Genomic DNA, 13,205 nt, shown 5'->3' on the forward strand with positions numbered 1-13,205 from the left:
TAGGTAGTAGATGTAGACAGATTTTTTTTTTATGTATTTTTTTTAATTATTTTTTAATATCATTTCAATTCTATCTTGTCTTTACTGATCTCTTCCCTTTCCATTTTTTGAAGGACCCCGTCTCTTTCGAAGAGCCAGGCGGCCAGCGGGGGGTGCCGCAGCGGGGACCGGGGGAGAAACGATCCGACCGACAGGCCGGGTAGTCTCTCCCTGCTTTTTCTTCATTATTATTATTATTATTATTCTGACCCTGGGCCAAACCCTCAAGATGAGCAGGGTACTGTGGGGGAAGAGCACCAGGACCAGGCTCAGCAAGGACATCTCATTGCTCCTGAGTATGCCCCCCACATTCTCATACCCACCCGTACTATGATCTTATCAAAATAATGTTATCCCAATTTTACTTCTGCTACTGGTTACCTGTTATTGTTTATCCCCCACTGTTGTGTTTTTCTCCCCTCTTACACCCCACTGCGTGCTTTTCCTGTAATGTTTACCTCCACTGATTGCACACCCTGCCATTGCGCCTTCATACAGGGTACATCATACTACTACACAAGTGTCAGTTTTCCCATATATGCACTGGGCCCTTGTATGGCTCATTTCCCACAGTGTAACCTTCGACGTGCGCCCAACATGGCTGCCTCATCTGGTACACTTGTGGATGGGATGAAAAATACATGGACCTGGTGGTTTTGATGGAACCCTACTCTGAACTGTAGGACTCTGAAATCACCCCCATTTTGTGTAATCTCTTCTAGGGGTAGACTATTCCACCCTGGGTAATCCTACGCTGTGTGCCCAACATGGCTGCCGCACCTGGTACCTTGTGAGGGTGTCATACACAACCCTTGGAAGTTATTACCCAAAATGCCTACACCCATCATGCATTATGCTTTCTGTCTGCTTAAGGTTCTCTTGTGTCTGTTGCTGATCTATTGCTGTATTACTCAAATCCTCTGTATTATGTGCATAGTTTTTGATATCTGTAAAGCGCCTTGTGTCCTGTTGTAGAAAGTGCACTATATAAATACAATTATTAATATCTCTCCAGTGCTGCCCTCCATGCATCTCTCCAGTGCTGTCCTCCATGCATCTCTCCAGTGCTGTCCTCCATGCATCTCTCCAGTGCTGTCCTCCATGCATCTCACCAGTGCTGTCCTCCATGCATCTCACCAGGGCTGCCCTCCATGCATCTCTCCAGTGCTGCCCTCCATGCATCTCTCCAGTGCTGCCCTCCATGCATCTCTCCAGTGCTGCCCTCCATGCATCTCTCCAGTGCTGCCCTCCATGCATCTCTCCAGTGCTGCCCTCCATGCATCTCTCCAGTGCTGCCCTCCATGCATCTCTCCAGTGCTGCCCTCCATGCATCTCTCCAGTGCTGCCCTCCATGCATCTCTCCAGTGCTGTCCTCCATGCATCTCTCCAGTGCTGCCCTCCATGCATCTCTCCAGTGCTGCCCTCCATGCATCTCTCCAGTGCTGTCCTCCATGCATCTCTCCAGTGCTGTCCTCCATGCATCTCTCCAGTGCTGTCCTCCATGCATCTCTCCAGTGCTGCTGTCCATGCATCTCTCCAGTGCTGTCCTCCATGCATCTCTCCAGTGCTGCCGTCCATGCATCTCTCCAGTGCTGTCCTCCATGCATCTCTCCAGTGCTGTCCTCCATGCATCTCTCCAGTGCTGCCCTCCATGCATCTCTCCAGTGCTGTCCTCCATGCATCTCTCCAGTGCTGTCCTCCATGCATCTCTCCAGTGCTGCCCTCCATGCATCTCTCCAGTGCTGCCGTCCATGCATCTCTCCAGTGCTGTCCTCCATGCATCTCACCAGTGCTGTCCTCCATGCATCTCACCAGTGCTGCCCTCCATGAATCTCACCAGTGCTGCCCTCCATGCATCTCTCCAGTGCTGTCCTCCATGCATCGCTCCAGTGCTGTCCTCCATGCATCTCACCAGTGCTGTCCTCCATGCATCTCACCAGTGCTGTCCTCCATGCATCTCTCCAGTGCTGCCCTCCATGAATCTCTCCAGTGCTGCCCTCCATGCATCTCTCCAGTGCTGTCCTCCATGCATCTCACCAGTGCTGCCCTCCATGAATCTCTCCAGTGCTGCCCTCCATGCATCTCTCCAGTGCTGCCGTCCATGCATCTCTCCAGTGCTGCCCCCCATGCATCTCTCCAGTGCTGTCCTCCATGCATCTCTCCAGTGCTGCCGTCCATGCATCTCTCCAGTGCTGTCCTCCATGCATCTCTCCAGTGCTGCCCTCCATGCATCTCTCCAGTGCTGCCCTCCATGCATCTCTCCAGTGATGCCCTCCATGCATCTCTCCAGTGCTGCCCTCCATGCATCTCTCCAGTGACATATACCTCATCTCTCCAGTGTTGTCCTCCACGTATCTCTCCAGTGCTGCCCTCCATGCATCTCTCCAGTGCTGCCCTCCATTAATCTCTCCAGTGCTGCCCTCCATGAATCTCTCCAGTGCTGCCGTCCATGAATCTCTCCAGTGCTGCCCTCCATGCATCTCTCCAGTGCTGCCCTCCATGCATCTCTCCAGTGACATATACCTCATCTCTCCAGTGTTGTCCTCCACGTATCTCTCCAGTGCTGCCCTCCATGCATCTCTCCAGTGCTGCCCTCCATGAATCTCTCCAGTGCTGCCCTCCTCCTCTCCGCTGCATTGCTTTTTGTGGGTAACGCAGGATTCCTGTCCGGGGACGCCCGGTTGATGGACCAACCCACTGGAGAGGTAATTATTTACACTTGATGGACTCACTGGCCCTTTACGTGATTCATTATTGGAATTCCACACATTGCACTTTCGTTTATCATCAATATTGAGCATTACGAACGGTACACAAATCCTGTTACGGATTACGGACTTCAGTATTATACATTGCAGCTGCAACTCTGTACAAGTCCACACGTTGCTGACACTGTGAGATACCGGACCGTGAAACCACTCATGCATATTTTTGTTGTTTTATTTATTTATTATTTATAATGTTTTAATAAATTTGGTTGCTTTTTAACATTGACATATTGGCTCTCTCCACTGTCATTTACATTTTTCTGAAATCTAGCGCAGCCGGTTCCTTTTTTCTAGTTCATTTCCATCCCACTATTACACATATAGTTTTAGGCTTGCGCAAGAGTTCAGAAAGCTTTTTAAAATTTAAAATTTATACACATTTTATACTGAGGCGCTTTATAACAGTTAATTTATTTTAGTTCTGCCCTCCATGCATCTCTCCAGTGCTGCCCTCCATGCATCTCTCCAGTGCTGCCCTCCATGCATCTCTCCAGTGCTGTCCTCCATGCATCTCTCCAGTGCTGCCGTCCATGCATCTCTCCAGTGCTGCCGTCCATGCATCTCTCCAGTGCTGTCCTCCATGCATCTCTCCAGTGCTGTCCTCCGTGCATCTCTCCAGTGCTGTCCTCCGTGCATCTCTCCAGTGCTGTCCTCCGTGCATCTCTCCAGTGCTGTCCTCCATGCATCTCTCCAGTGCTGTCCTCCATGCATCTCTCCAGTGCTGTCCTCCATGCATCTCTCCAGTGCTGTCCTCCATGCATCTCTCCAGTGCTGTCCTCCATGCATCTCTCCAGTGCTGCCCTCCATGCATCTCTCCAGTGCTGCCCTCCATGCATCTCTCCAGTGCTGCCCTCCATGCATCTCTCAAGTGCTGCCCTCCATGCATCTCTCCAGTGCATCTCTCCAGTGCTGTCCTCCATGCATCTCTCCAATGCTGTCCTCCATGCATCTCACCAGTGCTGTCCTCCATGCATCTCACCAGTGCTGCCCTCCATGCATCTCTCCAGTGCTGTCCTCCATGCATCTCTCCAGTGCTGCCCTCCATGCATCTCTCCAGTGCTGCCCTCCATGCATCTCTCCAGTGCTGCCGTCCATGCATCTCTCCAGTGCTGCCCTCCATGCATCTCTCCAGTGCTGCCCTCCATGAATCTCTCCAGTGCTGCCCTCCATGCATCTCTCCAGTGTTGCCCTCCATGCATCTCTCCAGTGCTGCCCTCCATGCTTCTCTCCAGTGCTGCCCTCCATGCATCTCTCCCGTGCTAGCCTCCCTGCATCTTTCAAGTGCCATCCCCTATGTCTCTACAGCCTTATTCCCCACCAGTGCTTATCAGCTAGCACCCCCACCCTCAGAAAACGCTCATTGTAGTGTTCAGACAGCCACCCCCCCTCCTCCCCCAAAGCGGTAGCCCCTTTCACTCACTGGTCACCGCTGTGCTCCCCAGTCCCCCTCAGCCCAAGGCATGCTCTACAATAATTATTCCATCACCATCACATTTTTATTCTCACCTGCTCAATTTCAGCCCAATGCTCAGCAGAGAATGAGAACCACCACCGGAGGCGGAGCCAGCTGTCACTTGCGGTTCCCCTCACAGGACTCCTCATCTGCACCGCAGCCTGTCGCTGCATTAGTGTGTGTCACAGTGCCAGTGATGGATGGCTCACTGAGTCCCTGACATTGCGCGGCATTGATGACATGCGGGCCGTCATGCTGTCTGTGAGGGGTCACCCCTGAGCCACCTTGGCTGACACTGCCTGAGGTACTGTGGGAGATAGGTATTATAAAGGTAAACACCGTCCGGCTGCGTAATTGGCGGCTAGTATGCAGGACGGGCAGCTGGAAATCTGGCCAGCGTGACAGGCAGAACAAGCCAGCCTGGCATAGGAAAGACTGCTCAGCGTCCAGTGTGTTAGAGCTGAGGGAGGTGGAGCTACGTCAGGGCGGCACAGTGACTGCACTTAACTGCAGCTCCAGGTTGAATGAGCTTCTGCGCAAAGCACCAGCCGCAGTAGCCGTTGTTTAATATGAGTCAGCATGGCATGGGCGGAGAACGGCTGCTGAGAGGGACATGGGGCTCGTCCGACTAGGGACTGACCCAGTGTCCCTGCGTCCCAATCCACCCCTGCCAACATCTGACTGCACTTTAATTTGTCCCTGCTTGATAGCAGATAGCACATCTCATTACAACCAGTAGGGTCTGCAGCCTAGAGTCATTCCCCTTGTATACTCAAGCTATGTGTATGAATACACACCTGAAGTCTTAGATTGCTTCATTCTTGACTAGCACCCCTCCACCACCTTCCCAACTGGTTTTAAGCAGGGACTAACATCTGGCTGCACATGAATGATTCAGGCATAATTCAAAGTATGTCCTATTATTTTCATATAGTGTAAATTTTGGGGAGTAAACATTGGGGTGTGGCATCTCTTTTAGCACAATATTATCACCCAAGATTGCACTGCAGAATGTGATCACATTGGATGAATGTATCACCCGGCACAGGCAGGGTCAGGGGTTCTGAAAATAAGAATTTACTCACCGGTAATTCTATTTCTCGTAGTCCGTAGTGGATGCTGGGTACTCCGTAAGGACCATGGGGTATAGACGGGCTCCGCTGGAGACTGGGCACTCTTAAAAGAAAGATTAGGTACTATATCTGGTGTGCACTGGCTCCTCCCTCTATGCCCCTCCTCCAGACCTCAGTTAGGGAAACTGTGCCCGGAAGAGCTGACATTACTAGGAAAGGATTTGGAATCCAGGGTAAGACTCATACAAGCCACACCGTACAACTCGTGATAACTATACCCAGTTAACAGTATGAACAATAACTGAGCCTCTCTCAACAGATGGCTCATACAATAACCCTTTAGTTAAGCAATAACTATATACATGTATTGCAGAGAGTCCGCATTTGGGACGGGCTCCCAGCATCCACTACGGACTACGAGAAATAGAATTACCGGTGAGTAAATTCTTATTTTCTCTGACGTCCTAGTGGATGCTGGGTACTCCGTAAGGACCATGGAGATTATACCAAAGCTCCCAAACGGGCGGGAGAGTGCGGATGACTCTGCAGCACCGAATGAGCAAACTCAAGGTCCTCCTCAGCCAGGGTATCAAACTTGTAGAATTTTGCAAAAGTGTTTGAACCCGACCAAGTAGCAGCTCGGCAAAGTTGTAAAGCCGAGACCCCTCGGGCAGCCGCCCAAGAAGAGCCCACCTTCCTCGTGGAATGGGCTTTTACTGATTTAGAATGCGGCAGTCCAGCCGCAGAATGTGCAAGCTGAATCGTGCTACAGATCCAGCGAGCAATAGTCTACTTTTAAGCAGGAGCACCCAGCTTGTTGGGTGCATGCAGGATAAATAGCGAGTCAGTCTTTCTGACTCTAGCCGTCCTGGAAACAAAGTTTCAGGGCCCGGACTACGTCCAGCAACTTGGAATCCTCCAAGTACCTAGTAGCCGCAGGCACCACAATAGGTTGGTTCAAATGAAACGATGATACCACCTTAGGGAGAAATTGGGGATGAGTCCTCCATTCTGCCCTTTCCATATGGAAGATCAGATATGGGCTTTTACATGACAAAGCCGCCAATTCTGACACACGCCTAGTCCAAGCTAGGGCCAAAAGCATGACCACTTTCCACGTGAGATATTTTAGCTCCACGGTCTTAAGTGGCTCAAACCAGTGGGATTTTAGGAATCCAACACACGTTAAGATCCCGAGGTGCCACTGGAGGCACAAAAGGGGCTGAATATGCAGCACCCCTGTAACAACGTCCGAACTTCAGGCAGTGAAGCCAGTTCTTTTTGAGAGAAAAAGGGATAGGGCCGAAATCTTGGCCTTTATGGATCCTAATTTTAGGCCCATAGTCACTCCTGACTGTAGGAAGTGCAGGAATCGACCCCCCTGGAATTCCTCTGTAGGGCCTTCCCGGCCACACATCAAGCAACCTATTTTCGCCATATACAGTGAAAAAGTCTTGCTGTCACGTCTTTCCTAGCCTTTATCAGCGTAGGAATAACTGCATCCGGAATGCCCTTTTCCACTAGGATCCGGCGTTCAACCGCCATGCCGTCCAACGCAGCCGCGGTAAGTCTTGGATCAGACAGGGTCCCTGTTGCAACATGTCCTGACTGAGAGGCAGAGGCCATGGGTCCTCTGAGAGCATTTCTTGCAGTTCCGGGTACCGAGTCCTTCTTGGCCAATCCGGAGCAAAGAATATTGTTCACACTCCTCAGTTTATTACAATTCTCAGCCCTTGGGTCTGAGAGGAAGAGGAGGGAATATATAGACCGACTGGAACACCCATGGTGTTACTAATGCGACCACAGCTATCGCCTGAGAGTCCCTTGACCCAGCGTAAAACCTTTTTTATCTTTTTATTGAGGTGGGACGCCATGTAGTCCACCTGAGGCAGTTTCCATCAATTTGCAAAACTGCGTGAAGACTTCCTGATGAAGTCACCACTTTACCGGGTGGAGGTCGTGTCCACTCCCGTAATGAACACTGCTGACAGTGCGCTTACTTGATTCTCCGCCCAGCGAAGAATTCTGGTGGCTTCTACCCTCGCCACCCTGCTCCTTGTGCCGCCCTGGCGGTTTATATGAGCCCCTGCGGTCTGACTGGATCAGAACCGGTTGGTCGCGAAGCAGGAACTCCGCTTGACTTAGGGCGTTGTATATGGCCCTTAGTTCCAGGATATTGATGTGAAGGCAAGTCTGTTGGCTTGACCACAAACCTTGGAATTTTCTTCCCTGTGTAACTGCCCCCCACCCTCGGAGGCTTGCATCCGTGGTCACCAGGACCCAGTCCTGAATGCCGAATCTGCGGCCCTCGAGAAAGTGAGCACTCCGCAGCCACCACAGGAGAGACACCCTGGCCCTGGGGGATACGGTGATTAACCGATGCATCTGAAGATGTGATCCGGACCACTTGTCCAGTAAGTTCCATTGTCCTTGCATGGAACCAGCCGAAGGGGATGGCCTCGTATGATGCCATCATCCTTCCCAGGACTCGAGTGCAGTGATGCACTGACACCTGATTTGGTTTTCAATAGATTCCTGACCAGTGTCATGAGCTCCTGAGCTCTCTCTATCGGGAGATAAACCCTCTTCTGGTCTGTGTCTAGGATCATGCCTAGGCGAAGCAGATGAGCTGTAGGAACCAACTGCGACTTCGGAATATATAGAATCCAGTCATGTTGCCGTTTCACTTCCAGAGAAGGTGATACGCTGTCCAGCAACTGCTCTCTTGATCTCGCTTTTATTGAGGAGATCATCCAAGTATGTGATAATAGTGACACCTTGCTTCCGCAGGAGCACCATCATATCCGCCATTACCTTGGTGAAATTGGTAATGACAATCCCGTACCGCAATTCTGAGGTACGCCTGATGAGGTGGATAAATGGGGACACGAAGGTATGCATCCCTTATGTCCCGATTCATTTCAGGCTTGCAATGACCACTTTTAGCGATTCCATCTTGAACCTGAACCTTTTCAGGTATATGTTCAGGGATTTTAATTCAATATGGGTCTAACCGAACCGTCTGGTTTCGGGATTATAACATGGTAGAATAATAACACCCTCTTGTTGAAGGAGGGGATCCTTGACCACCACCTGTTGAAGATACAATTTACGAATTGCAGTTAACACTGGCTCCCTCTCTTGGGGGGGAAGCCCGCCGGGTCCTCGGTGAGGGGGCATCTTCTCACAGTCCAGCCTGTATCCCTGCGATACAATTTCTATTGCCCAGGGATCTAACAGGGAGTGAACCCACTTGTGGCTGAATTTACGAAGGCGTGTCCCCACCGGGCCTAGCTCCGCCTGTGGAGCCCCAGCGACATGCGGTGGATTTTTGTAGAGGCCGGGGAGGACTTCTGTTCCTGGGGACTAGCTGTGTTGTAAAGCTTCTTTCTCTGCCCCCGGCTCTGACAAGAAAGGACGCACCTCAGACTTTCTTGTTTCTTTATTCGAAAAGCTGCATTTAATAATGTTGTGCTTTCCTAGGCTGTGCAGGAATATAAGGCAAAATATCAGAATTACCAGCTATAACTGTGGAGACCAGGCCCGAGAACCTTTCTCCACACAATCCTCAGCCTTCCATATGCCTCTTAAGTCGGCATCATCTGTCCAATGTATATTCTACAGGACACGTCAAACAGAAATCGACATAGCTTTTGTCTCTAGGACCCAGTATACTCATGTCCCTTTGGGCATGCTTTATAATTATATATCTATCACTTAAGACAGCATCTTAAAATATTTATATGCATACTAGGGTCTCAATCTCTGCTGATAAGGTACCTGTCCACGCTGCCACAGCGCTATAAACCCATGCCGACACAATCGCCGGTCTGGGTAGTATACTAGAATGTGCACACTATCTGCAGGATCCCTGAGAATAGCTAGTGCAAACAGGACACCCAAGGGGAAGATTCTCAACACATCCTGGCCCTAGTGGGGAAAGGATACAGCCTGAGAATTCTCTTGTGGGAAGCTGCCGTCTCTTGTCTGGAGATTCCTGCTCTTTTTCCTCATGAGAGGTGTGGCCGGAGAGGCCCAAGCCACGTGGAAAATGGCCGCCACGGAACTGAAGGGGTTAAGCCCTAGTGCCGGCGCCATTTTAAAGACAATGGGCGCTTGGCGCCAGGTTTAAAATATTGTGGGCACTAGGCGCCGTGTTTTATAAATGTTTAACAAATGTATTTTTTATGTGTGCCGTGGTCCCGGACCGCTCCGGAGACCACGGCAGTGAGGGCAGCCCCCGGCGCGCTGAGCAGTGTGTGCGCGCCGGGGGAGAGGGGAGCCGCTGACCGCCAGAGTCCGGGAGCTCCGCTCCCGGCAGCAGTCCGTGCAGCCCCGGGCGCACTAGCTGTGTGTGCGCCGGGGAGAAGGGAGAGCCGCTGCAGGCGGGAGATCCACTACCGCTGCAGCGCTCTCTGTGGGTGCCGTCGCTGGGGGACGGGAGCTCTGCTCCCGGTGCCTCAGCACTACATGACTGGCTAAGCGCAGCCGCCGGGACGAGCTCGTCCCAGGTTGCTGCGATGCTGAGGGGTGCGCCGCACACGGGGACCCGGGCTAGCCGGCTCCCTAGCGGCGGAGGCATGTGAGGGAAACTGGACGCTGGGGACAGGGAGCGTAGCTCCCTGCGCCTCAGCGCTCTAGCGGCACAGAGCCACGGCGGCCGGGATCAGCGTCCCGAGCCGCCTGGTTTCAGAAGGGGGGGGTGCGCCGCAGCCCCGGATCGGGGGGCTGCGGCGAGGCGGCGATTTCAGCCACGCTGGGGGACGGAGGGCAGCAGCAGGGCATGTGGAAGTTAGCCCCTGCTGCAGCCAACACCCCAGCGTGCTTCTAGCTCCCAGTGTGTCCTGCTGCCCCTGGGGAGAGCCCAGTGGTCCCCCAGGCTGCACGATTAAGGTAGCACAGCGCTGGGCAGAATAAGCACATTGTTTTAAATGTATAACATATCTAGAGTGTTGTAAGGCACTGCAGTGCCTAGGTATGTGGAGCCTGTGCAGGCTCAGAGTGTATTTAAAGGGAAACACATGTATTTAAATGTGATGTATTTAAAGGTAAATTGCACTTACTTGGTTGTGTGTCCCAGGAGTGGAGAATAAATGGCTGTGCAGGCTGATGGATTCTCCCAGACCTTTTCCCCAAAAAACTGAATGCTTTCCCATCCAGCCTCACACTTTAAAGGGGCATTGGGAGAAAGAGAAGAAGCTCAGCTGTGAAACAAGCTGAGTGGTTTTCTGGAGCTCCATGGAGATCACCCGTAGTGGCCTGGAAACCTGGACCGGGGAGCCAGGCTGCCCAGCTCTGGAGCCCAAATCCAGGCAGTGGGCTGGGTCCCGGGCAGGTTTCTGGAAGTCAGTTTTAGGAGGGAAAACTTCCCCCAGCCTAGACTGAACGGCACCGGGGCGTATCCTGATCCTCCAGGATGGGACAGTCAAAGGAGAGTGACCGCTCCCTACTGTCCATAGAGAACAATGTTAGCTGTGTATGTGACCAAGGCATGCACAGCTCATGGGTAAACATTGATTGGTTGTACACCACAGGGCGGGCTTACCCCCTGCGGTAATGTGTATTGGAGTGGGATAAAAGGAGGACAGTTGGCCCATGGAAATTGTAATTGTACCATCTTTATTCTGCTGAAACATCTGATTGTATGCTGTTGCCCCTAGCAATAGGGAGGAGCCTTTTTAAAGGTTATTATCATTGAGCAAATAAACATCATTGCCTCAAGAAGACTGCTTCATCTTGTGACCTATAGGGTTAGGCCAAACCTAGCCCCGTCCTCCGGCTGTCCAGGGAAGCACCTAAACGTCTCCAAGTTCCGCCTTCCGCCAGCTACCGGTAGAGGCCTAGCAAGTGGCTAGTGGGGATTCGTCAACACCACACAGGTGTGGTAAGGCAGTGCGTCGGCACATACAGAGCAGAACCGTGGTTCCAAACGCCACGGCCGGTTAGGAGTTTGGTGGTACCAGCATAAACCCGCCCACAACGCCGTGGGTGGAGTCAGTAACAGGCGGTTACTGACGGTAAGCGGGAATCCTCTATGTGGTCAGGCCTCGTGTGACTTGACCTTCCATTCTGTGCGCAGCCAACGGGACGCGAAATTGGTGGCATAGTGGTGGGATAATCCCAGGCGGCTTTTCATCACCCGATTGGAGAAGCCGAGGTACTCAGGAGAGGAGTAACTGCAGCGCAGGAGAACGCACAAGATGACGGACTTCAGCGGAACGTCTAAGGGCGATCTGGAGATCGTGTGCCAGGAGAAGGGTGTGGATATCCCTTCCAACGCGTCTAGAAGCGTCATGAAGGCGGCGCTCATGAGCGTGGAGGAGTCCCATCGGGTGGCGGTGGAAAGCACTGACGGCGTCCGCATCGCAGAGGACGGCCCAACAGTGGACCTTCGTAAGGAACCGGTGAGACCCACAAGCCCCGCCCTCTCTCACAGCAGCAATGTTTCCCAGCAATCCCTAGCAGGGCCAGGATCCCAACGTCCCAGGGGGGGCGGCCCGGATACCCTAGCAGATCGGCTAGCGGAATTGGGGGAAAGGGCAACGGAGCAAGAACGCATGCTTGTCATTCGGATGTGGTATGCGGAGCGGGCATCACAAGCCGTGGTACCCCGGGAGCCGTTGTCAGCTGTTGTACACAGATCAGGACGCATTCAGTTTGCCAAGTTTGCAGACAGTGATGGGGACATTGATGGACATTTGCAAGTTTTTGAAAGGACTTGCAAACTACACGATTTACCCAAGTCGGAGTGGGTGAGACACCTTGTGCCCACTCTGCATGGAGAGGCCTTGAAGGCCTATCGAGGAGTGGCCACGGAGGACTGTGGGAATTACGACGAAGTTGCGAAGGCCCTCCTCCAGCGATTCTTCATCACTCCAGAGTCTTACAGGAAGAAGTTCAGAGACTTGCCCGAGAATCCTAGCAGCACCCATGAGCAGTTCGCCACCCAGCTGCGGCAGTACGTGGTGAAGTGGGTGAAGGATTCATAAGCCACTACATGGGACGCACTGATTGACCTGATCTGCAGGGAGCAGTTCTACCGCAGGTGCGCCCCAGAAGTGAAGGAGTGGGTGTTAGATCGGGAGCCACCCAGTTTAAAGATGGCTGCCTAGTTAGCAGACAAGTATGTGGCAATTCGGCCGCAGGGGCAGAAGCGCCCAGCCAGCAGCCAGCTCCAAAAGACTGCACCACCAAGGGGACCCCCCTATTCAGCTCATCACCCCCAAAGACAAGCATCTTCGAACCCGGGTGCTCTTGGCCAGCAACCGCACCGCAGCGTCCCTGCAACTGATCAGAGATCATCGGAGCCACGACTGGAGAAGAAGTGCTACGGCTGTGGGAAAATCGGACATCTGAGGATGAACTGTCCTGCATCCCAAGCACCCCAGACTCGTGCCCCAAATCCGAGTGCTGGAGCCCGGCTCGCTTGTTTGACGAGAGGAGATGAGCCTACAGAGACTGTTCCCCCTCCAGTCAGTCCGATGAAGTGTGGTGAGAGACAGGTGCACTCTGCGGAGAGAGTCACCTGCATGGCCAAACAGCCCCTACACAACATGTGGAGGCACCTGCAGCCAGTCCACGTGGGACCCCTGCAGGGAGAAGGCCTAAGAGACTCTGGGGCCTCAATCACTGTGGTGAGCCCCCACCTTATAGATCCTGCTGCAGTATTGCAGGGTCGCACTGCCAAGGTCACCCTGGCAGATTGAATGGAGAAAGCGGTTCCCATGGCAAGAGTCTACCTGGACTGGGGAGCTGGACCAGAGTTGCGAGAAGTTGCCGTCATGGATGGTCCCCCAACTGATGTGGTCCTAGGAAATGATCTGGGTGGTGGGATCGTCACCACGTTTGCTGGCGCCATTTCCCAGAGTCAAG

This window comes from Pseudophryne corroboree, chromosome 3, assembly GCF_028390025.1.
Source record: "Pseudophryne corroboree isolate aPseCor3 chromosome 3, aPseCor3.hap2, whole genome shotgun sequence".
In the NCBI taxonomy this organism is placed as follows: Eukaryota; Metazoa; Chordata; class Amphibia; order Anura; family Myobatrachidae; genus Pseudophryne; species Pseudophryne corroboree.